The sequence below is a fragment of the Pimephales promelas genome, chromosome 9 (genome assembly GCF_988280905.1).
Source record: "Pimephales promelas chromosome 9, fPimPro1.hap1.1, whole genome shotgun sequence".
NCBI classification, from domain to species: Eukaryota; Metazoa; Chordata; class Actinopteri; order Cypriniformes; family Leuciscidae; genus Pimephales; species Pimephales promelas.
In genome coordinates this window covers 8,646,898-8,674,599 of record NC_142777.1, presented here as the reverse complement: position 1 = coordinate 8,674,599, position 27,702 = coordinate 8,646,898, and the positions used below count along the sequence as shown (strand labels likewise).

General features: G+C 38.6%; 1 long non-coding RNA gene across 2 annotated transcripts; it reads left to right on the top strand.

Annotated features, from left to right (window-relative positions):
- The first annotated feature begins 1,023 nt into the window (after positions 1–1,023).
- Positions 1,024–4,841, top strand: LOC120485580 (uncharacterized). 2 transcript variants are annotated; one of them, XR_005623935.2, is made up of 4 exons: positions 1,024–1,255; positions 1,859–1,927; positions 2,324–2,424; positions 3,100–4,841. It is a non-coding gene; the product is annotated as an uncharacterized LOC120485580 (long non-coding RNA). The 2 variants fall into 2 exon arrangements; XR_016169638.1 differs by lacking the exon at positions 1,024–1,255 and having other exon boundaries at positions 1,602–1,927.
- The last annotated feature ends 22,861 nt before the right edge of the window (positions 4,842–27,702 follow it).

Here is a 27,702-nt window from a genome sequence, read left to right as displayed (position 1 = left end):
TTTCTCAACTCAAACTAAAAACAACAACAACAATAAATGATTGATAACACCTATAATGATCAATAAACCATCAACCAAACCAACATTACAGTGATTCCATCAATTGAAAGCCATCAACTTTTTAAAAAATTATTACGCTTAAAAAAATATATAACAGCTTTTAAATTAAGTGAACTTCAAACAATCCCCACATAAACCCATAATGAAAAACATATTTACCTGTGCCCTTCCTGTCTTAACAGGTACAGAAATTGAATAAAGTTATCAAACAGTCTGCGCTGCCTGAATCATAAATTATATATATAATAATCCTTATTAAAGCTACAAAAGTTCTTTACTCAAGATCAGTGAGTAATTTTCTAATTTCCCTTTGTTCTTTTAACTTTACTGAAAGAACCCTGCAAACATGCCCCTGCGGGGCCGACGCTGGCTTTTTGTGGGCACAGTGGGCTAGGGCCAGCCCACGCCAAACCTAAACAGGCCCAGTGCGGGTTGCCCAGACGAGGCCCACAGCTTTGGGCTCACTGCGGGCTATCAGTGAGCAGCCCACACTAGCGGGCTGCCCACATTAAGCCCATGATGGCCCACTGTGGGCCATCCCATTCGGGCCCATGAGCAGGTTTTGCACCTTTGGGCCCATGCGGGTTTAGTTTAGGTAGCCCACATTTAGATTTGCCCACATGCCCACAATGTCGTCAGTACGTCCTCTAATCATAATAACTTGGTAATTTTAATTCTCTTCAAAAAAAAAAAAAAATATATATATATATATATTAAGAGAATAAGAAAGCACTAATAATATATATATATATATATAAAGAGAATAAGAAAGCACTAATAACTTGGTAATTTTAATTCTCTTAAAAAAAAATTAAACAATTTAAATATATATATATATATTTAAATTGTTTAAAAATGTTTTATTTTTTTATTTTCAATAAAAGTAAAAGCAAAATGGTATTAAAAAGCATAATTGTCAACTGAATGGGTCATAGAACTACACAATGAGTTTAAATTCATTATATAAAATTAAAGATATTTTAAATTGTTAAATGTTATAATTCTAGATGTTTATTTAAATGCTGCGTGCCTTTTGACGTGTTCTATGGTTTCAATATGGGCGTACGTGCGCGAGTCGCATTCAAATCTGATTCAAAGACAGGAGCGCGCGCGAGCAGATGGAAACCATGGAAACGAGGAAACCCATCAACTGACAAACAGCAGCGTCTCTCACTGTTGTTTTCTCTGCTTTCAGGTAAGTCTAGTTACCAAAATCACACAAATAATACATACAAACCTTCCTGATATATGTCTTACGTGTAATTGATACACTTCTGTTGAATATTTACTTTATAGAAATAGTTTTGTGTCTTCGATAAAGTCCGTTAGCATCTGACTGAACCGTTTTCAGAAGAGCTAAAGTTAAGTTGTTTACGTTACAATTGAGCTCTTGTTTTACATAAGTGTGGGTTTTTAACCACATTTTTGTGTTGATAACAGTTTTTGATAGTTTTGTTTTGCTGGTAATTTGTCAATGGGTGATTGGAAGTTAGCTAAGTTAATTTATTTAACCTTGAAAGAATTCATTGTAACGTAGGCTACTTAATGACGTCATTTACAAATATTGGTAATAAGTGATTTCAGAAGGAACAGGAAAAAAACACAACAAAGGGGAATTATTGTTTAATCATGATAATTATTTCATATGCATTATTGCACAATATATTACCTTAAGATTTTTTATGTATATTCTTTAGCTATGCTCTAGCTTGCTTCCTTGTATTAAACCCTTTGTTCTATTGTAAATTCAATGTAATATTGTTGGCTCTGTGACACATTGCATGTTATTTTCTTGAAGATCATCATAGATGTCCTGCTGCACCCCCTGGGGTCCAAGACAATCTCCACGGCTATGACCTCGACTATAGTAAGCAAAACTTCATACATACTGTTTAATTGTTGTGGGTCTGTAGGATTTATGATTTTGAATGAAGTCTCTCACTTTAAATTCATTAACTACAGTTTTTTTCAGTGACATTGTACTTGAGAAGCTAAATAATAGGTGGCAAATATAATGTTATAATAGTCATAGTTATAATAATTCAGGATAATAGTCATGGGTATATATATATATATATATATACAGTATATATATATATATATATATATATATATATTATTTTTTTATTTTATTTTTTCTCTGGGTGTGTTTTTAATTATGTTGGCCAATGAGACACCATACTGTCCAACTCAAAGCTATTTTTTTATGTATGTTTGACTGATAAATACTGAAATTCTTTTTACTTTCAAATGCTGAATTCAGGGGGTTATGGCTGTGCTCTTGTTACCAGATGAGATATCATTTGATCCTGTGATTCTTCAGGACAAGATCTTGATGCCATCCACACCCAGTACATGACGAAGGTGAGTTTCACAATAGCTATATCACCATCACAAACCAAGAGGCCAAACACAACAGGCCTTCATCCATATGAACTCACCCATATGTAGGTAGGTTCCGAAACCCAGTATTAAACATTAAACGGGCCCTGGGGCCAAATTAAGGAAGACTGCAGTATCGATAAGCTCAGATGTTATCAGTTCTGCTGACGGTACTGAAGAAATTACACACACACTATTTATTATAGACATTATCTTGTGTCATTGTCATGTGTTTTTCAGGCTGGTTGTTTGTCATTTTGTAAGAGTAGAGAGAGGCTGTACCTCAGTGAAGACTTATTTTACATTAGATAATTCAATTTCCGTACCTGATAAGTTAGATTTTCCGAAAAAACTTCATGCACTGCTTATTTCAATTGTATTTTTCTTCTATTGAATTTATCAATACTTGTAATTTGTTATCATTTTCAATGCAGATTCACTCAATAATCTCTTGAAATTTGTTTTTATATCGCAATATATATAGCAGCAGATAAACAAAATATTTTATTTAAGGTTTTTAGTATTGTGCAGCTCTAATATTGAGCATTTAACCTGATTGAACCTGGAATTGTTATAATAACCTGGAATAATTTGTGATACCAGATGTATGATTATGTATGATAGATTTTGAACTGTATTTTTTTTTTTTTTTTGCAGGTTTTCTGGGATCCACAGTGGAAGGCATCAAGGCGTGAGATGTTGGCTGGACAGATGTACCTGTACACCACACCGACCTCTGCTTTTACATGGATGGCGGATTACTATCATGTTCTGTAAAGGTTTCATTATAGCAAAACAGAGCACCTGTGACAGTGGAATCTGTAGGTGTAACGTAGTCAGTTAAAAGTAGTCAGGTGTAAAGTAGTCACAGAGAGAACGTTTTTTTTTTTTTAAGTTTCAAACTTTTTTCTCTTTCACAAAAAACACTGCAGTTACAGCTTTTCAAATTCTTCATTGGAGGTGTACAAATAATTTTCTTTTTTTCAAATCACAAAAAGGGCTGTGCAAAAATTAATTGCAATTAATCGCATCCAAAATAAAAGTCTGTGTTTACATAATATATTTGTGTGTGCTGTATATAATTATTTTGTATATATAAATACCTATGCATGCATGTATATATTTAAGAATTATTTGCACTTAAATTCTGTGTATATATATATATATATATATATATATATATATATGAATACATAATCTATATTATATAAATATAAATATTTTATATATGAATAACACATTTTCTTACATGCATGTGTGTGTATTTATATATACAATATAGGGCTGTGTAACGATTAATTGCATCAAAAATAAAAGTTTGTGTTTACATGATATATGTCTGTATAATTATTTTGTATATATAAATACACACATATGCATGTATATATTTAAGAAAAATGTGTTATTGATATATCAAAGATTTATATTTATGTATAATATTAATTTTGTATAAACATATATACAGTACAAACATGCAAATATTTCTTAAATATATACATGCATGTGTGTGTATTTATATATACAAAATAATTATACACACTACACAAACGTATATAATTTATGTGAACACAAACTTTTATTTTGGATGCGATTAATCGTTTCACAGCCCTAATACAAAATAATTATATACAGCACACACAAATATATTATGTAAACACAGACTTTTATTTTGAATGCGATTAATCGCAATTAACTTTTGCACAGCCCTGTAAGAAATGTATGCTGACATTTAAGGCATGGCCACACGGGGTTTGAGCATATGTGACTGTGAATGAAAAGTGAAGTGTGACCACATGAGAATAGCCAAACAGTATAGATGATTCACAAAATTATACACCAAGAAATGTGCATAATTGGCCAAAATGTTACTGTTTATCAACAAAAATATGACCCTATGAGTTTGGTAATTTTTAGAATAGGATTTGTGCACCTGCAATGAAGAATTTAACTGATGTTTTGTGTAACTGATGTGTTGTGTTTGTGAGAGAGAGAAAGCAAAGAAAAAGAGGTTTGCAACTCATTAAACATTTTCTCGAAGACTAAAAATCTACAAATTGCACTGTTATAGGGACTCTGTTTAGCTTCAATATTACTAGATATAATACAGTGTCAATCTTATTAACTACTATTTATTTTGTATAAAATCATATACAGTATACAGGTAAAAAAATTGGAAACATTTTGGAAGAAGTCTATTCTGCTTATCAAGCTTGCATTTATTTGCATTTATTTAAACAAAAAAAAAAACAGTAATATTGTGAAATTTTATCATAATGTAAAACAGCTGTTTTCTATGTTTCTGTTTTTTATGTGAATATATAATAGTGTAATTATATTATATATAATAACCTGAATTTAATGTTTTATGTTTTGTAATTAATAAATACATTGATTTGAAATCCCTTTGACTTCTGTACATTTGTGAAAATACAGAAATTAGTTATGTGGTGACTGCATTCAGATGTATAGAATAATTGTTTTTCCCAAAGACTTATAGTTAAATTAGCCAAAAAGTATTTATAGTGAAACAGATTAATTGTGAACTAGATCTATTGTTGTAGATGCCCTGTGTGTGCGGTGCGGGCCCTGTGTGGGCTTAGTGAGGGCTTCCTTGGGGCTAAGTGAGGGCTGCCCATGCAGGGCCAACGTTTTGTGGGCCCAGTGTGCGGGCCCTGTGTGGGTTTAGTGAGGGCTAAGTGAGGGCTGCCCATGCAGGCCCAACGTTTTGCCAATGAGCAAATTCTCATGGGCCCTGCGCTAGCAGCCTGCAGGGGGCCCTTAGGCTAGCCCTAAGTGGGCCCGGACAGGGCCAGTGCAGGCTTGTTTGCAGGGAACGCTTTATTCGCTGCTGGCCCTTTAAGAGCACCCGTTGCCGAGACGCGGATCTCACACGCGCCTCATAGCACAACTCTTTTCATCCATAGACTTTTCTTATGTTATGAAGATACTAGACAAAATCACATTTTGGCATAATTGTGTGTGCTATTGTTCGTTCAAGTTCGAAAGAGAACTGTTTATTCTGGGCTGGCACACGGTCAGTGCATGCGCATTATGCGAGTCTCATCTATTCTAATCTAGGGCACTCACAGGCAGCTTTTCACTTCTTGTCGTGCAAAATGCGAAAAGGCATTTGAACCAATAAGAGGGGGATCTTGTAACACTAGTCAAAGGATGACAAAAAAGAAGAGATGCTGCGCTAATAGCCCTACTTTGTTTATTTCATATAAAATCGCGGCATTTTGCGTTATATAATTGCATAGGTTTGAGATCGCTATTACGACTGCGATGTAATTAATCGTGCAGCACTAATGCTTAGTGTATTCTAAAGGGCAATAAACTCCACTCCAGCAAGATAGTCATTTTATGCAAATCATAGACCTTTATGCCTTATCTACAAATAAAGTATAATATTGGGAACATTGATCTTGAAGAGAGTGTCGTCGTGTTACTGTCGCAACCGAACGCGACGCGCTAATGCTGATGCATGGAGAATGACTGAGGCGAGATGACTTTCCGTTAACTTTAACTTAGAGACTAAAATATTAATTTTACCACACATTAAGCTATTGAATGACTTTAGAAGTCTTGGAATATAGTGTGAAAACTTGATTGTGCTTTACAGTTTTTTATGCCTTTAGTGGGGCTTAACAAAATAACACAATATGCAGAATGTCGGGCGTCACTTATAGGCTAAACTGTTTTTATAGATAAAACTATTTACATTCGGCAGTCATGAAAACAAATCTCAGATAACGGTTGACTAGGTAACAATGTGTAATTTTGCGCCGGAGTTCTCCTTTAACTTACATTAGCTAGCTAACTACGAACGAGCTAACCAGATAACATTAACAAATTGACAAGCACTTACTGGGCAGAATATGGCTCTTCAAATGACGGACGAAATTGGAGGTTGTCATCTGACTGTCCGCGATCTTAACGTTGCATGTCTTGCAAAGCGCTGTTCTTTTGCCATCTTGTTGTAAGAAATTCTTGAATCCAAAAGCGACGACGACCCTCGTTATCCCTCCGGCTGACATGTTGATGTGATCTGATGTAAGTGGGCGTGGTGTGCGCGTAAGGTATGAGAGGGCATGACTGATGATCTCGTGATCCAGTCATGACAGCGCTATTCTCAGCCTGCGCTCCAGCTGGATCAACTTTATTTTTTTTACATAATTTATATATTTTATATTCAAACTGAAAACATGATGTGATTAACACTCAAGTCATATTATTACATGCAAGTGTGTTTGATTTATGGACCAAATTTTCAGATCAAGTTTATGGACCAAGTTAATTTAATTAATAAACTAATTATATAAAACTATTAATGCACTACAATTAAACTGGTTATATGCCTTTACTTATAAAAAATAAAAAACTTATTTAAAAAAATACCAGGCTTAAGGCATTTATTTTTTATGCAGGCCATACACACAGGAGTGAAATGGTTAAGACCCCTCCCCCTACAAACACACACACATACACAGACAGGCAAAGACAGAGATGTAGGCTCAGATTAAGCAAGACCACATTCAAACAAACATATCTGACTTTCTGTGGGTCCTAGCTAATGAGTGTCAATTAGAAAGTTGTCCGGCTCGAGGAGTACAATATACATACCGATTTTTGTAACTGTAGATAAAACTAACAACCCTACTTTTGTCAAAAGGTGGCGCTACTGAGCCCTCACCACGCCCGTTTCTGAAACATTGCACGTGTCTACTGGCTAATAAATGTGATGTGTCTGTCGAGTTTCATGCATTTTGAAGCATGCTAAGGGTCTCAAAAGCATCCTAAAAGCATCCTAAAAGAAGGGTAAAGTTTGATGCGTCGCCACGGCAACAGTTTCAAAGATATCAAGAATCCATTCACAGGTCTACATCTGCCGTATGTTTACATTATACATATGAAGTTTGAAGCAAATCGGGTAAAAATAAAAGGGTGATATCAAAGCATTTTGAAAGTGACACACTTCCTGCTGCCAGTTGGTGGCGCTATAACTTTGACTCACAATAGTCACATCCATGTGATCGTCCTCTTACAGCGAACACACTGCTGAAGTTTCATCAAGATCAGTTAATGTATGCTGAAGTTATAACAAACTTCCTGTTTCACGTTTCTCGCCATGATTTCGTTTCCTCGCCACGGCCAAACCGTTCGAGATATCAAAAATCCCCACACAAGCTTTCATCCTCAATGTCTTCACTTTACGCTGACCGAGTATCGTCGAATTTGGATCAAAGCTCTAGGAGGAGTATTTCAAATAACATTGCGAGCGTTTTACAAACAAACCTCAATAGCCGACTTCCTGTTGGGCTGGGGTAAAAAGTAAAAGCGCGAGGTATAGATGAAACGATGAGATCAACATGCGTACCGAGTTTCATATTATTACATGCAAGCGTGTTTGAGTTATGGACCAAGTGTTCGGACCCCATTCCAGGGGGCGCTGACGAGCCCCCCTGCCACGCCCGGGTACCATCTTCAGCCCGGCTCTGATGGCCGCGGGTTCTGACCCGTGTGCAAAGTTTCAAGAGTTTTCGAGCATGTTAAGGGCCCCAAAAGTGCCCGAATAGTCGTAAGAAAAATAATAATAATAATAAATATAGCTGCGAGCAGCGATGGCGGGCCCAAGCCGGTGGCACCGCAACCCCGGCTCCTTTAGTTACCTAAAGGCACCGGGGTGGCGGTGCCGAAGGCTTTGGCCCTTTCATGATTAAATGTTAACACGGCTTGCCATAGTCTGTCATTTTGACTAGTCACAATTATGTTACAGATATCTTAAATGATAATACAAACTATCCAAAATGTAATTACGACTAGACAGAAAGACATTGTTAATATCTACAATGTTAATTTCCGGATAGGCAAACTTAGCTTTTAAATGTTAAAGGGGCTTGCCATACACGGACGTAGGCTCAGAGAGAGTCTCACCATATTCAAACCAAAATATCTGACTTCCTCTTGGTCTGAGCTAATGACTATGAATTAGAAAGTTGTCTGGCTTGAGGAGTACAATGTATATAACGATTTTTGTAACTGTAGATAAAATAACAACCCCACTTTTGTCAAAAGGTGGCGCTATTTAGTCCCTGCACCATGCCCGTTTCTGAAACTTTGCACATGTCTACTGGCTAATAAATGTGATGTGTCTGTTGAGTTTCATGCAATTTAAAGCATGCTAAGAGTCTCAAAAGCATCCTAAAATATTTTCAAAGTTTGAAGCTTTGCCACGGCAACAGTTTAAAAGATATCAAGAATCCATTCACAGGTCTACATCTACCGTATGTTTACATTATACAGATGAAGTTTTTCATCTGTTTACATTATACAGATGAAGTTTTTCATTCATATTATTACATGCAAGCGTGTTTGATTTATGGACCAAGTTTTCGGACCCCGTTCCAGGGGGCGCTGTCTAGCCCCCCTGCCACGCCTAGGTACCATCTTCAGCCCAGGCCTGATGGCTGTGGGATATGGCCTGTGTGCAAAGTTTCAAGAGTTTTCAAACCCGTTAAGGGCCTCAAAAGCCATTAGGAGTCTCAAAATCATCAAAAAAAAAGAATTTTAAAGTTTGATGCGTTGCCACAGCAACAGTATCAAAGATATCAAGAATCCATTCACAGGTCTTCATCTGCCATGTATTTACATTATACAGATGAAGTTTGAAGCAAATCGGGTAAAAATAAGAGGTTGATTTCAAAGCATTTTGAAAGTGACACACTTCCTGCTGCCAGTTGGTGGCGCTATAACTTTGACTCGAAATAGTCACATCCATGTGATCGTCCTCTTACAGCGAACACACTGATGAAGTTTCATCAAGATATGTTAATGTATGCTGAAGTTATAACACACTTCCTGTTTCACGTTTCTCGCCATAATTCCGTTTCCTCGCCACGGCCAAACCGTTTGAGATATCAAAAATCCCCTCGCAAACTTTCATCCTCAATGTCTTGACTTCTTGCACACTGAGTTTGGTTGTGATTGGTAAACACATGCGTTGTAATTTGATGTATTTCTCCTAGGACAACTATTCAAACAACCCATAATTCTCAACTTCCATTTTAATTGTCGTAAAACTTAGAGCACGAAAGTTGTTTGGCCTGATGTGATCTATAATTGTACCGAGTTTCATATTAATTCACGCAATTGTGTTTGATTTATGGACAAATGTTCGAATCCCAGTCCAGGGGGCGCTGTTGAGCCGCCCTGCCACGCCCGATGACCAGCTTCAGCCCGGCCCTGATGGCCATGGGTTCTGACCCGTGTGCAAAGTTTCAAGAGTTTTAGAGGATGTTAAGGCCCCCGAAAATGCCAGAGAAGTCGCACACAGCAAATAAAGGGTTAAAATTAACCTGACAGGCGCCCCTCCTCTCACTCACACAGAGAGACACTGAGAGACTGGCAAAATTCTAAGATTTTCTCTACATTCAAACAAAGATATCTGACTTTCTGTGGGTCCTAGCTAATGAGTGTCAATTAGAAAGTTGTCCGGCTCGAGGAGTACAATATACATACCGATTTTTGTAACTGTAGATAAAACTAACAACCCCACTTTTGTCAAAAGGTGGCGCTACTGAGCCCTCACCACGCCCGTTTCTGAAACTTTGCACGTGTCCACTGGCTAATAAATGTGATCTGTCTGTTGAGTTTCATGCAATTTCAAGCATTCTAAGGGTCTCAAAAGCATCCTAAAAGAATGGTAAAGTTTGATGCATCGCCACGGCAACAGTTTCAAAGATATCAAGAATCCATTCACAGGTCTACATCTGCCGTATGTTTACATTATACAGATGAAGTTTGAAGCAAATTGGGTAAAAATAAAAGAGTGATATCAAAGCATTTTGAAAGTGACACACTTCCTGCTGCCAGTTGGTGGCGCTATAACTTTGACTCACAATAGTCCCATTTATGTGATCGTCCTCTTACAGCGAACACACTGCTGAAGTTTCATCAAGATCAGTTAATGTATGCTGAAGTTATAACACACTTCCTGTTTCACGTTTCTCACCATAATTTCGTTTCCTCGCCACGGCCAAACCGTTCGAGGTATCAAAAATCCCCTCGCAAACTTTCATCCTCAATGCCTTGACTTCATGCTGACCGAGTTTCGTGCCGTGTGTTTGAATTCTCTAGGAGGAGTATTGCACATTCCATTGCGAGCGTTTTACAAACAAACCTCAATAGCCGACTTCCTGTTGGGCTGGGGTAAAAAGTAAGAGTGTGAGGTATAGATGAAACGATGAGATCAACATGTGTACCGAGTTTCATATTATTACATTCAAGCGTGTTTGATTTATGGACCAAGTGTTCGGACCCTGTTCCAGGGGGCGCTGTCTAGCCCCCCTGCCACACCCGGGTACCATCTTCAGCCCGGCTCTGATGGCTGTGGGATCTGACCCGTGTGCAAAGTTTCAAGAGTTTTCAAACCCGTTAAGGGCCCCAAAAGCCGCTAAGAGTCTCAAAATCATCAAAAAAAAGAATTTTAAAGTTTGATGCGTTGCCACGGCAACAGTATCAAAGATATCAAGAATCCATTCACAGGTCTTCATCTGCTATGTATTTACATTATACAGATTAAGTTTGAAGCAAATCGGGTAAAAATAAGAGGGTGATTTCAAAGCATTTTGAAAGTGACACACTTCCTGCTGCCAGTTGGTGGCGCTATAACTTTGACTCACAATATTCACATCCATGTGATCGTCCTCTTACAGCGAACACACTGCTGAAGTTTCATCAAGATCAGTTAATGTATGCTGAAGTTCTGACACACTTCCTGTTTCACGATTCTTGCCATAATTTCGTTTCCTCGCCACGACCAAACCGTTTGAGATATCAAAAATCCCCTCGCAAACTTTCATCCTCAATGCCTTGACTTCATGCTGACAGAGTTTCGTGCCGTGTGTTTGAATTCTCTAGGAGGAGTACTTCAAATTCCATTGCGAGTGTTTTATGAACAACCCTAAATAACCGACTTCCTGTTGGGCTGGGGTAAAAAGTAATAGTTTGAGGTATATATGAACGATAAGATCAACATGTGCACCGAGTTTCATATTATTACATGCAAGCGTGTTTGATTTATGGACCAAGTTTTCGGACCCCGTTCCAGGGGGCGCTGTCTAGCCCCCCTGCCACGCCCGGGTACCATCTTCAGCCCGGCCCTGATGGCCGCGGATTCTGACCCGTGTGCAAAGTTTCAAGAGTTTTTGAGCATGTTAAGGGCCCCAAAAGTGCCCAAATAGTCGTATAAATAATAATAATAATAATAAATATAGCTGCGAGCAGCGATTGCGGGCCCAAGCCGGTGGCACCGCAACCCTGATGCCTTTAGTTACCTAAAGGCACCGGGATGGTGGTACCGCCGGCTTTGGCCCTTTATCGCTGCTCACAGCTATATTTATATTTAATATAAAGCCGGTGGCACCGCCACCTTGGTGCCTTTAGGGTTATTCTGTATGACGTGCAAAAACGTAACCCCCACTTTGACTGTCGAAAAGAAGTGTATTGTAGAGCTTGCATCAATGCGGACTCGATGCGCTGTGCGCTGTAACTCCATGTGGCTTTAAGCGCATCATTCTCCACTCGGGATGCGCATAAGCGTTTTGTGCCACACTGTACTGAGCCTTTCATATCATAATGCAATGACAGATTATTAATTGCCTTTCTTGTTCTGTTCCATCTATTATATGTTGATAATAGATAGGACAGAGCACTAAAAACCTCAAACAAAGCACTAAAAACTTAAGCTGTTTGCTCTGTAGTCTGAGAATGAGCTGTTTGATTTGCACCCTCTTCCTCTTCACTGTCCTCCATAAAAACCAGCTATCCAGGTCCATGTTGTTCTAGAAAGTTTGTATGTTGCTGCCTCATTTAACATCTCTGCTATACATTTAAAACATGTTGTCTCAATTTTATAGCAGCCATGGCTCTATCTAAAATAATTTATCTTTTTGATTTTTGTTATCTTGTTTTTCATGGATGTATTTTACAACAATACAAAGAGCAATGTGTATTTACCACTAATATAGTTTGTAATGGCTTTTTTTGTCATAGATTATAATCATATATTTTTTTGGATTTGTTATTTATCTTTATAATGAAGTTGTCTGTATTAAGTAGATTGTGTTTAACACATACAAGAGTGGCACCAAACACAGCTCTAAAAAAACTTGACACAATCCATCATTCAGCCATCCGTTTTGCCACTAATGCACCCTATCACACTCATCACTGCGACCTGTATAAACTGGTGGGTTGGCCCTCCCTTCATACCCGGCGGCTCCATCATTGGTTTCTCTTCATATATAAGACAATTCTGGGCAAGGCACCTCTCTATTTGTCATCCCTATTTCATGCCGCTCATAACACCTATCACACAAGATCAAGTAATTTGATTAAATTTAGTATCCCCCCTACTTCTACTACCTTTGGACATAATGCCTTCCGCTTTGCATCAGTACACGACTGGAACATACTACAAAATACCCTGAAACTTACATCTCTGATCCCAATCTCCACCTTTAAGCAAAACCTCGAAAATTACATAGTTGACTCTTGTTCCTGCTGACAATCATGAACCATATTTACACACTTATTTAAGCACTCTATTCGTTTTCTTTTTCCTCTTTGTTGTCTTTTTTATTTTTATTTAGCTGCTTGTTCTAAGTGTTATGTGTTTGACTATGTACAGCTGTACATTATGTTCTTATTTTTTCCTGTAGCCTCTTGGCCAGGTCATGTTTGTAAATGAGAAGTGGTTCTCAAACATTTTACCTGGATAAATAAAGGTTAAAAAAAAGGAAAAAAAAAGAGTGATTTATCAGTTCAACACATAGTTATAGAAATTCTACTTTATCTCAAAAAACCTGCACTTTATACACACACACACACACACACACACACACACACACATACATAAATACATGTAAATAAAAATACAAAAAGAAACATCAAATGTGTTTTTAGTCAGAGTATTATTTTATACAGAAACAAATATTTGTAATTCAGAAAAGAATGAAGTTAGTGTTTTAAAATCTTAAGGAAAACAAATATATTGAAATATAGCACAAGAATTTTAAATTCATTCAGCTTCAATTACAAATACAATCTTACTTTTATTTAAAGCAAACTATACATTTAAAAGATGGGGGTTATATGCCTATTTTGTCATTTAAAAAAATACAAAATTGTTATGCAAAAAGACAAGGACTTAGAGACAAGGACTTATAGGAAAAATCGCAGCCAGCCACACTGTGTGGTTCAAACATACATAAACACAGACAACAGCCCTCCCCTCCCCCCCCCCCCCCACACACACATGCACACACACACACACACACACACAAACACAGACAACAGCCCTCCCCTCCCCACACAGACACACACACCCACACACACAGAGAGAGAGAGAGAGAGAGAGAGAGAGAGAGAGTGAATCGCAGGGGAAATAAATCCATTCAAACTACAATATCTGACTTTCTGTTGCTCAGAGCGAATGACTTTAAATTGGAAAGTTGATCGGCTTGACGAGAACAATATACGTGGAAAGTTTTGTAACTGTAGGTAAAATGAGCAAAGTTATAACACACTTTATGTGTCCTTTTTTAGTCATAAAATTCATTTCCTCGTCACGGCCAGACCGTTCGAGATATCAAAAATCCGTCCGGAATTGAGCATCCTCAATGTCTTGACTTCATGCACACCGAGTTTGGTTGTGATTGGTAAACACATGCGTTGTAATTTGATGTATTTCTCCTAGGAGAATTATTCAAACAACCCATAATTCCCAACTTCCATCTTAAAACTTAGAGCACGAAAGTTGTTTGGCCTGATGTGATCTTTAATTGTACCGAGTTTCATATTAATTCATGCAAGTGTGTTTGATTTATGGACAAATTTTCGAATCCCAGTCCAGGGGGCGCTGTCGAGCCGCCCTGCCACGCCCGGTTACCAGCTTCAGCCCGGCCCTGATGGCCATGGGTTCTGACCCGTGTGCAAAGTTTCAAGAGTTTTAGAGGATGTTAAGGCCCCCGAAAATGCCAGAGAAGTTGCACACAGCAAATAAAGGGTTAAAATTAACCTGACAGGCGCCCCTCCTCTCACTCACACAGAGGGACACTGAGAGACTGGCAAAATTATAGGATTTTCTCTACATTCAAACAAACATATCTGACTTTCTGTGGGTCCTAGCTAATGAGTGTCAATTAGAAAGTTGTCCGGCTCGAGGAGTACAATATACATGCTGATTTTTGTAACTGTAGATAAAACTAACAACCCCACTTTTGTCAAAAGGTGGCGCTACTGAGCCCTCACCACACCCGTTTCTGAAACGTTGCACATGTCTACTGGCTAATAAATGTGATGTGTCTGTCGAGTTTCATGCAATTTGAAGCATGCTAAGAGTCTCAAAAGCATCCTAAAAGAATGGTAAAGTTTGATGCGTTGCCACGGCAACAGTTTCAAAGATATCAAGAATCCATTCACAGGTCTACATCTGCCGTATGTTTACATTATACAGATGAAGTTTGAAGCAAATCGGGTAAAAATAAAAGGGTGATATCAAAGCATTTTGAAAATGACACACTTCCTGCTACCAGTTGGTGGCGCTATAACTTTGACTCGCAATAGTCACATCCATGTGATCGGCCTCTTACAGCGAACACACTGCTGCAGTTTCATCAAGATCGGTTGATGTGTGCTGAAGTTATAACACACTTCCTGTTTCACGTTTCTCGCCATGATTTCGTTTCCTTGCCACGGCCAAACCATTCCAGATATCAAAAATCCCCTCGCAAACTTTCATCCTCAATGTCTTGACTTCACGCTGACCGAGTTTCGTCGAATTTGGATCAAAGCTCTAGGAGGAGTATTAAAAATTCCATTGCGAGTGTTTTACGAACAACCCTAAATAGCCGACTTCCTGTTGGGCTGGGGTAAAAAGTAAAAGCGCGAGGTATAGATGAAACGATGAGATCAACATGTGCACCGAGTTTCATATTATTACATGCAAGCGTGTTTGATTTATGGACCAAGTGTTCGGACCCCGTTCCAGGGGGCGCTGTCGAGCCCCCCTGCCACGCCCGGGTACCAGCTTCAGCCCGGCCCTGATGGCCGCGGGTTCTGACCCGTGTGCAAAGTTTCAAGAGTTTTCGAGCATGTTAAGGGCCCCAAAAGTGCCCGAATAGTCGTTAGAAAAAAAAAAGAAAAAAAAAAAGAAAAAAAATATAGCTGCGAGCAGCGATGGCGGGCCCAAGCCGGTGGCACCGCAACCCCGGCTCCTTTAGTTACCTAAAGGCACCGGGGTGGCGGTGCCGAAGGCTTTGGCCCTTTCATGATTAAATGTTAAAACGGCTTGCCATAGTCTGTCATTTTGACTAGTCACAATTATGTTACAGATATCTTAAATGATAATACAAACTATCCAAAATGTAATTACGACTAGACAGAAAGACATTGTTGATATCTACAATGTTAATTTCCGGATAGGCAAACTTAGCTTTTAAATGTTAAAGGGGCTTGCCATACACGGACGTAGGCTCAGAGAGAGTCTCACAGTATTCAATCCAAAATATCTGACTTCCTCTTGGTCTGAGCTAATGACTATGAATTAGAAAGTTGTCTGGCTTGAGGAGTACAATGTATATAACGATTTTCGTAACTGTAGATAAAAATAACAACCCCACTTTTGTCAAAAGGTGGCGCTATTTAGTCCCTGCACCATGCCCGTTTCTGAAACTTTGCACATGTCTACTGGCTAATAAATGTGATGTGTCTGTTGAGTTTCATGCAATTTCAAGCATGCTAAGAGTCTCAAAAGCATCCTAAAATAATTTCAAAGTTTGAAGCTTTGCCACGGCAACAGTTTAAAAGATATCAAGAATCCATTCACAGGTCTACATCTACCGTATGTTTACATTATACAGATGAAGTTTTTCATCTGTTTTTCATCATTATACAGATGAAGTTTTTCATCTGTTTACATTATACAGATGAAGTTTTTCATTCATATTATTACATGCAAGCGTGTTTGATTTATGGACCAAGTTTTCGGACCCCGTTCCAGGGGGCGCTGTCTAGCCCCCCTGCCACGCCTAGGTACCATCTTCAGCCCAGGCCTGATGGCTGTGGGATATGACCTGTGTGCAAAGTTTCAAGAGTTTTCAAACCCGTTAAGGGCCTCAAAAGCCATTAAGAGTCTCAAAATCATCAAAAAAAAAGAATTTTAAAGTTTGATGCGTTGCCACGGCAACAGTATCAAAGATATCAAGAATCCATTCACAGGTCTTCATCTGCCATGTATTTACATTATACAGATGAAGTTTGAAGCAAATCGGGTAAAAATAAGAGGTTGATTTCAAAGCATTTTGAAAGTGACACACTTCCTGCTGCCAGTTGGTGGCGCTATAACTTTGACTCGAAATAGTCACATCCATGTGATCGTCCTCTTACAGCGAACACACTGATGAAGTTTCATCAAGATATGTTAATGTATGCTGAAGTTATAACACACTTCCTGTTTCACGTTTCTCGCCATAATTTCGTTTCCTCGCCACGGCCAAAGCGTTTGAGATATCAAAAATCCCCTCACAAACTTTCATCCTCAATGTCTTGACTTCTTGCACACCGAGTTTGGTTGTGATTGGTAAACACATGCGTTGTAATTTGATGTATTTCTCCTAGGACAACTATTCAAACAACCCATAATTCTCAACTTCCATTTTAATTGTCGTAAAACTTAGAGCACGAAAGTTGTTTGGCCTGATGTGATCTATAATTGTACCGAGTTTCATATTAATTCACGCAAGTGTGTTTGATTTATGGACAAATGTTCGAATCCCAGTCCAGGGGGCGCTGTCGAGCTGCCCTGCCACGCCCGATGACCAGCTTCAGCCTGGCCCTGATGGCCATGGGTTCTGACCCGTGTGCAAAGTTTCAAGAGTTTTAGAGGATGTTAAGGCCCCCGAAAATGCCAGAGAAGTCGCACACAGCAAATAAAGGGTTAAAATTAACCTGACAGGCGCCCCTCCTCTCACTCACACAGAGAGACACTGAGAGACTGGCAAAATTCTAAGATTTTCTCTACATTCAAACAAAGATATCTGACTTTCTGTGGGTCCTAGCTAATGAGTGTCAATTAGAAAGTTGTCCGGCTCGAGGAGTACAATATACATACCGATTTTTGTAACTGTAGATAAAACTAACAACCCCACTTTTGTCAAAAGGTGGCGCTACTGAGCCCTCACCACGCCCGTTTCTGAAACTTTGCACGTGTCCACTGGCTAATAAATGTGATGTGTCTGTCGAGTTTCATGCAATTTCAAGCATTCTAAGGGTCTCAAAAGCATCCTAAAAGAATGGTAAAGTTTGATGCGTTGCCACGGCAACAGTTTCAAAGATATCAAGAATCCATTTACAGGTCTTCATCTGCCATGTATTTGCATTATACAGATGAAGTTTGAAGCAAATCGAGTTAAAATTAGAGGGTGATTTCAAAGCATTTTGAAAATGACACACTTCCTGCTGCCAGTTGGTGGCGCTATAACTTTGACTCACAATAGTCACATCCATGTGATCGTCCTCTTACAGCGAACACACTGCTGAAGTTTCATCAAGATCGGTTGATGTGTGCTGAAGTTATGATACACTTCCTGTTTCACGTTTCTCGCCATAATTTTGTTTCCTCGCCACGGCCAAACCGTTCGAGATATCAAAAATCCCCTCGCAAACTTTCATCCTCAATGTCTTGACTTCACGCTGACCGAGTTTCGTCGAATTTGGATCAAAGCTCTAGGAGGAGTATTAAAAATTCCATTGCGAGTGTTTTACGAACAACTCTAAATAGCCGACTTCCTGTTGGGCTGGGGTAAAAAGTAAAAGCACGAGGTATAGATGAAACGATGAGATCAACATGTGTACCGAGTTTCATATTATTACATGCAAGCGTGTTTGATTTATGGACCAAGTGTTCGGACCCCGTTCCAGGGGGCGCTGTCTAGCCCCCCTGCCACGCCCGGGTACCATCTTCAGCCCGGCTCTGATGGCCGCGGGTTCTGACCCGTGTGCAAAGTTTCAAGAGTTTTTGAGCATGTTAAGGGCCCCAAAAGTGCCCGAATAGTCGTATAAATAATAATAATAATAATAATAATAATAATAATAAATATAGCTGCGAGCAGCGATGGCGGGCCCAAGCCGGAGGCACCGCAACCCCGGTTCCTTTAGTTACCTAAAGGCACCCGGGTGGCGGTGCCGAAGGCTTTGGCCCTTTCATGATTAAATGTTAAAACGGCTTGCCATACTCTGTCATTTCGACTAGTCACAGTTATGTTACAGATATCTTAAATGATAATACAAACTATCCAAAGTGTAACGACTAGACAGAAAGACGTTGTTGATATCTACAATGTTAATTCCGGATAGGCAAACTTAGCTTTTAAATGTTAAAAGGGCTTGCCATACAGGGACGTAGGCTCAGAGAGAGGCTCACCATATTCAGACCAAAATATCTGACTTCCTCTTGGTCCGAGCTAATGACTATGTATTAGAAAGTTGTACGGCTTGAGGAGTACAATGTATATACCGATTTTTGTAACTGTAGATAAAACTAACAACCCCACTTTTAAGTATATATATGGTGCCTTTAGTGTTATTCTGCACGACGTGCAAAAACTTAACCCCCGCTTTTTTAAGTATATATATATATATATATTAGGGGTGGCACGGTACATGAAAAAACACCCGAACCGTTCGGTTCGCTTGTCTCGGTTCGGAGCGCGTGTGCGTCTCACGGTTCGACGCATGCGCAATGTAACCTCGTGCACGTATGTGACGTGTGTTTTCTTTTCGCGCGACATAAACTTGTTCGACTTGGACCGGCGCTCATCAATAACATCAATCTAGCGCGATTCGGCTCCGTATGCATTCATCACTTTCGCGGTATTTGATGTCATTACCGATCGCTCTGTGCAGCGCCGGTTCAAGTTAATAAACAAGCCAGTAAAAGTGGAGTATGGAGCGCTGCAGGTCACGGCACGCGGAGAAATGGCAAGTGGGAGAGATGAGGGAGTTGGAGGATGCGCCAGCGTCGTATAAGTCTATGGTATAAGTCCGGTGTGTGGGAACATTTTGGATTTCATGTTATGATATTTTAATTTAACTACAGTGGCACTTTATGTATAGATAAGAGCTTCAGTCATACGTTTCCAAACCCTGCACTTTAATTTTAAGTGGAAAAAAGTACCCTCACATTTTGGGAATAGAAGCATTGTTGATACTGTTTTTGTGTTGAGGTTGAATTTCAATTTCACTTTATGTTTATGGCCTTTGCTATTGCTATAGCTTAATTATCTATAGGCAATGAGGTTTCATGTATATTGACATTTAAAAGACAGTGTTTTAAGAGTTCCTCTCTTTTTCTTTAAAAAGATAGAATTTTGGTAAGAGCTACAAAAGTTAGCAGTTGATACATGAAAGTTAATTTCTTTGTGTAAATAAGATTTATGTGATAAAAATGCACAAGTTCTTGTAGAGATAGTGATACACATTCTCCTTTTTTGCCAAATAAACAAAAAGCATGTCAATTTCTTCTCTCTTGCTGTATCTAAATCTCACCTAGCTTTCCTCTGAGATAGTCCCAAAATGTGCTTAAAGTCAAAGAGTCAAATTCAGTTTGTGCATGATTGCATGAATATAATATATAATTTTTAATACTGTATCCTAAAGTGTGGATAATTAAGCTATATATCACATGCTGAAGTACATTTCTGGAGTGTTAAAGATTAAAAGAAAAAATAACAAGAACCGTACAGAACCGAAAACCGTGACCCTAAAACCGTGATACAAACCGAACCGTGGGTTTTGTGAACCGTGCCACCCCTAATATATATATATATATATATATATATATATATGTATATATATATATATATATATATATATATATATATATATATATATATATATAAAGAGGGTTATTCTGCACAACGTGCAAAAACTTAACCTCCGCATTGACTGTCGAAGAGAAGTGTGCAGAAGAGCTTGCATCAGTGAGGGCTTTGCAAAATTTATATACATACAAACACACACACACACACACATATATAAATGAGGTTAGTGTTTTACAATATTAAGGAAAGCAAATGTATTGAAATATAGCACATTAATTTTAAATTCATTCAGCTTCAATTACCAATTTGTAGTTTACCAATTTATCTTACTTTTATTTAAAGCAAACTATACATTTAAAAGATTAGGGTTATATGCATATTTTGTCATTTAAAAAAATACAAAATTGTTATGCAAAAAGATAAGGACTTGCAGAAAAAATCTACAGTCAGCCACACACACACACACACACACATAAACGCAGACACCAGCAACCCCCCCCCTCCCTCCCTCTTCCCCACACAGACACTGATAGAGACAAGATACACATCCAAACTGCAATATCTGACTTTCTTTTGGTCTGAGCTTCTTACTGTTAATTAGAAAGTTGATCGGCTTGACAAGAACAATATACGTGGCATGTTTTGTAACTGTAGGTAAAACGAGCAAAGTTAACACATTTTATGTGTCCTTTTTTAGTCATAAAATTATTTTCCTCGCCACGGCCAAACCGTTCGAGATATCAAAAATCCGTCCGGAATTGAGCATCCTCAATGTCTTGACTTCATGCACACCGAGTATGGTGGTGATTGGTAAACACATGCGTTGTAATTTGATGTATTTCTCCTAGGAGATTTATTCAAACAACACATAATTTCCAACTTCCATTTGAACTGTCTTAAAACTTAGAGCAGAGATGGGCGCAGGTCACGCAAGTCTCAAGTAAGTCTCAAGTCTTAACCGTCAAGTCTCAAGTAAGTCCCAAGTATTTTTTTTTGGGGGGGGGGCAAGTCAAGTCAAGTCACAGGCTATGTCAAGTCAAGTCAAGTCTTGTAGTAGGTTAAGTCAAGTGCAAGTCAAGTCACCTTATTATTTTAATTTTACATGCAGAATCTGATCTTAATAAAATGAAAAGACAAGATAAGTATTTGCCAGTAAATTACAATAATTTGCATTGTAAATACTCATGTTCAGTAAAATACACCATGGAATCAAACAAAATTGTAACTTCATAAAATTATTTATTTTTTACTTCTGCCAACAGTGTGTTTGAAATGTTTTAAATTTTCAACATTGAGTCCATAAAACAAATAACAGCTTAACATCCTACAGACTCTCTGAACACCTTCCTCTCTCTCAAACACAGTTTACAAACAATATTAAACTTTGTTACATTTCTCCTCTCTCTCTCTCTCTCTCTCTCTCTCTCTCTCTCTCTCTCTCTCTCTCTCTCTCTCTCTCTCTCTCTCACACACACACACACACACACAGTGGCGGTTCTAGACCATTTCAACCGGGGGGGCCAAGCTGGGGCCAGTTGTACTGTTAGAGGGGCCAGTTACATTTAGACCTTATCATTTTCTGCACTGCACTGAAGGCATAAATAAGCAAAATACCATGTTTATAATTATCCAACAATTTGCATTTCCATTATATTTTTACATTTGCATTACATATATCAGTCTGTATTTGAATTTCCATTTTATTTTTTTACATTGAATATACAGTATGTATTTTTTTTACGATTTTTGTGGTTTTTTTTTTTTTTTTTTTTGCAAAAAGATCAGCAAATTATCCTCTAAACTGGCCTTTTTAGGGGGCTTTCCTCTCAGGGTGAATGAGCTTTTTTATAATTGTTTTTTTCCTGACATCTTTGAAAGACAGACGCAATAATTAATGCATCCTTGGCCAGGATATAATTATAAAATATGACATGATTTTAAAAGTGACCTATAAAATCGACTATGCAATACACTTTAATTTATCTAGTGCTAATAAAATTATTAAGCCTATTTGGAGAGAGAGATGTTTTAAAATCGACTATGCATTACACTTTAATTTATCTAGTGCTAATAAAATTATTAAGCCTATTTGGAGAGAGAGATGTTTATAATGTGACAATATGTCAGTCATCGTGATTCATGTAATAAGATGACTAGGCCTAGACTACTTGTTCTGAGCAGGTGTTGTCAGTGAACAGGCTGTAAAACTGTTGTCTAAGTTACAGACTGATACTAATTAAATGGGAAACGAATCGATTACCTAACGTAACCTCGGTTCTCTCTAGATGAGGGAACGAGCATTGCGTAAGCTAGCTTACGCTACGGGAAAGATTCATCTTACATCAGTCAAGTTGTCATAGTTTTTGTCAAACAAGTTGTGAATTTGTTGTAACATTAAAACAGGAGATCATGACTTACTCCGTGCTCCAAGTGATGTTCGGAGCTCCAGTGATTAGTTTCATCTGTGGGACGGGTGAAGAAACTTTCGGAAGATGTTGTAACAGAATCATATGAACAATTCCAGGATATGCTTTTTTTCATTGGTTGTTGCGTTAAATTTTACCCAGATACAATAGTGCCCTTTTCTGATTGGCTATTAAGTAGCACTTCTCTTTTTTTGATTGGCTGATGCGTAGCAGGGTCGACTGCTGAACTCCAGGCGAGACGCGCTTGATTCTCACGTGAGAGCGGCGCGGCCAGAGCAATTGCGTATATTAAATATATTATTAATAGTTTTTCCGCATGAGAAATACAATGTGTGACGGGAGTGTAAGACAAAAGACTGAAACGAGTGACTGTCATGCTCAATGCGTGACACACTATAAAAAAAATATTTCACACTGACTCCACATTTAGGGGGGCCACAAGGGGGTCCAAGCTTGTTGTCGCAGGGGCACTGGCCCCCCCAGGCCCCCGCCTAGAACCGCCACTGCTCACACACACACACACACACACTTTCTCTCTCAATAAGCAAAAACATGACTGCTAAAGGTTGTATCAGCGATGGCGGGGTAACATCACTTAACATCACGAGTGATATTCCCTTAGGCCACGCCCCCTTGTCTCCCCAAAGTATTATAAGCAATCATGCGCATCCCGTGTGCAGAATGATGCACTTGAAGCAACACCAAGTCACAGCACGCAACGCTTCACATTGAAAAGAACATAGCGAAGGGATGGTATCTATAATCTATGCTTAGTAGGGCTGCACGATTTGGGAAAATGTCATATTGCCATTATTGAGCCAATATTGCAATTGCGATTTGCGACTCCGATATAATAAAATGGTTTCATGAGTCCAACTTGCTTGGTTCTAAAGTAAAATGCACACACAGATTAATGTTTATTTCTCAACTCAAACTAAAAACAACAACAACAATAAATGATTGATAACACCTATAATGATCAATAAACCATCAACCAAACCAACATTACAGTGATTCCATCAATTGAAAGCCATCAACTTTTAAAAAAATTATTAGGCTTAAAAATATATATATAACAGCTTTTAAATTAAGTGAACTTCAAACAATCCCCACATAAACCCATAATAAAAAACATATTTACCTGTGCCCTTCCTGTCTTAACAGGTACAGAAATTGAATAAAGTTATCAAACAGTCTGCGCTGCCTGAATCATAAATTATATATAAAATAATACTTATTAAAGCTACAAAAGTTCTTTACTCAAGATCAGTGAGTAATTTTCTAATTTCCCTTTGTTCTTTTAACTTTAATGAAAGAACGCTTTATTCGCTGCTGGCCCTTTAAGAGCACCCGTTGCCGAGACGCGGATCTCACACGCGCCTCATAGCACAACTCTTTTCATCCATAGACTTTTCTTATGTTATGAAGATACTAGACAAAACCACATTTTGGCATAATTGTGTGTGCTATTGTTCGTTCAAGCTCGAAAGAGAACTGTTTATTCTGGGCTGGCACACGGTCAGTGCATGCGCATTATGCGTATCATCTAATCTAGGGCACTCACAGGCAGCTTTTCACTTCTTGTCGTGCAAAATGCGAAAAGGCATTTGAACCAATAAGAGGGGGATCTTGTAACACTAGTCAAAGGATGACAAAAAAGAAGAGATGCTGCGCTAATAGCCCTACTTTGTTTATTTCATATAAAATCGCGGCATTTTGCGTTATATAATTGCATAGGTTTGAGATCGCTATTACGACTGCGATATAATTAATCGTGCAGCACTAATGCTTAGTGTATTCTAAAGGGCAATAAACTCCACTCCAGCAAGATAGTCATTTTATGCAAATCATAGACCTTTATGCCTTATCTACAAATAAAGTATAATATTGGGAACATTGATCTTGAAGAGAGTGTCGTCGTGTTACTGTCGCAACCGAACGCGACGCGCTGTGTGAACGCTGATGCATGGAGAATGACTGAGGCGAGATGACTTTCCGTTAACTTTAACTTAGAGACTAAAATATTAATTTTACCACACATTAAGCTATTGAATGACTTTAGAAGTCTTGGAATATAGTGTGAAAACTTGATTGTGCTTTACAGTTTTTTATGCCTTTAGTGGGGCTTAATAACACAATATGCAGAATGTCGGACGTCACTTATAGGCTAAACTGTTTTTATAGATAAAACTATTTACATTCGGCAGTCATGAAAACAAATCTCAGATAACGGTTGACTAGGTAACAATGTGTAATTTTGCGCCGGAGTTCTCCTTTAACTTACATTAGCTAGCTAACTACGAACGAGCTAACCAGATAACATTAACAAATTGACAAGCACTTACTGGGCAGAATATGGCTCTTCAAATGACGGACGAAATTGGAGGTTGTCATCTGACTGTCCGCGATCTTAACGTTGCATGTCTTGCAAAGCGCTGTTCTTTTGCCATCTTGTTGTAAGAAATTCTTGAATCCAAAAGCGACGACGACCCTCGTTATCCCTCCGGCTGACATGTTGATGTGATCTGATGTAAGTGGGCGTGGTGTGCGCGTAAGGTATGAGAGGGCATGACTGATGATCTCTGATCCAGTCATGACAGCGCTATTCTCAGCCTGCGCTCCAGCTGGATCAACTTTATTTTTTTTTTTACATAATTTATATATTTTATATTCAAACTGAAAACATGATGTGATTAACACTCAAGTCATATTATTACATGCAAGTGTGTTTGATTTATGGACCAAATTAAGTTTATGGACCAAGTTAATTTAATTAATAAACTAATTATATAAAACTATTAATGCACTGGTTATATGCCTTTACTTATAAAAAATAAAACACTTATTTAAAAAAATACCAGGCTTAAGGCATTTATTTTTTATGCAGGCAATACACACAGGAGTGAAATGGTTAAGACCCCTCCCCCTACAAACACACACACATACACAGACAGGCAAAGTCAGAGAGCAAGACCACAGATTGAGCAAGACCACATTCAAACAAACATATCTGACTTTCTGTGGGTCCTAGCTAATGAGTGTCAATTAGAAAGTTGTCCGGCTCGAGGAGTACAATATACATACCGATTTTTGTAACTGTAGATAAAACTAACAACCCCACTTTTGTCAAAAGGTGGCGCTACTGAGCCCTCACCACGCCCGTTTCTGAAACTTTGCACGTGTCTACTGGCTAATAAATGTGATGTGTCTGTCGAGTTTCATGCAATTTCAAGCATGCTAAGGGTCTCAAAAGCATCCTAAAAGAATGGTAACGTTTGATGCGTCGCCACGGCAACAGTTTCAAAGATATCAAGAATCCATTCACAGGTCTACATCTGCCGTATGTTTACATTATACAGATGACGTTTGAAGCAAATCGGGTAAAAATAAAAGGGTGATATCAAAGCATTTTGAAAGTGACACACTTCCTGCTGCCAGTTGGTGGCGCTATAACTTTGACTCACAATAGTCACATCCATGTGATCGTCCTCTTACAGCGAACACACTGCTGAAGTTTCATCAAGATCAGTTAATGTATGCTGAAGTTATAACACACTTCCTGGTTCACGTTTCTCGCCATGATTTCGTTTCCTCGCCACGGCCAAACCGTTCGAGATATCAAAAATCCCCTCGCAAACTTTCATCCTCAATGTCTTGACTTCATGCTGACCGAGTTTTGTCGAATATGGATCAAAGCTCTAGGAGGAGTATTTAACATTCCATTGCGAGCGTTTTACAAACAAACCTCAATAGCCGACTTCCTGTTGGGCTGGGGTAAAAAGTAAAAGCGCGAGGTATAGATGAAACTATGAGATCAACATGTGCACAGAGTTTCATATTATTACATACAAACGTGTTTGAGTTATGGACCAAGTGTTCGGACCCCGTTCCAGGGGGCGCTGACGAGCCGCCCTGCCACGCCCGGGTACCAGCTTCAGCCCGGCTCTGATGGCCGCGGGTTCTGACCCATGTGCAAAGTTTCAAGAGTTTTCGAGCACGTTAAGGGCCCCAAAAATGCCCAAAAGGTTACAAAATAATAATAAATATAGCTGCGAGCAGCGATGGCGGGCCCAAGCCGGTGGCACCGCAACCCCGGTTCCTTTAGTTACCTAAAGGCACCCGGGTGGCGGTGCCGAAGGCTTTGGCCCTTTCAAGATTAAATGTTAAAACGGCTTGCCATACTCTGTCATTTCGACTAGTCAAAATTATGTTACAGATATCTTAAATGATAATACAAACTATCCAAAATGTAATTACGACTAGACAGAAAGACGTTGTTGATATCTACAATGTTAATTCCGGATAGGCAAACTTAGCTTTTAAATGTTAAAAGGGCTTGCCATACAGGGACGTAGGCTCAGAGAGAGGCTCACCATATTCAAACCAAAATATCTGACTTCCTCTTGGTCCGAGCTAATGACTATGTAATAGAAAGTTGTCCGGCTTGAGGAGTACAATGTATATACCGATTTTTGTAACTGTAGATAAAACTAACAACCCCACTTTTGTCAAAAGGTGGCTCTATTTAGTCCTTGCACCATGCCCGTTTCTGAAACTTTGCACGTCTACTGGCTAATAAATGTGATGTATCTGTTGAGTTTCAAGCAATTTCAATTTCAATTTGACTGTTGAAAAGAAGTGCGCCGATTAGATACTCAGGATCGGTATCGGCTCTGACACTGCCATCTTTGACGAGGCTGATTCATATTGTGCATATACTATTCTATGTAAGGCACAAAGGCACAAAAACTTTCTAAAGTACCATAAAGTTTTTGTGTACTGTATTATAAGTGTTCTGAAGCTATTATGTGATATAGAAATTAATATTTAAGTCATTAAATTCAAGAACACGTAAACTTTTCCCTCTCTGCGCCTGTCAGTCATTCTCCATTCAGCATTCAAACAGCACGTCGCATTCGGTTACAGTCAATGATGAAACGATCTTCAAGATG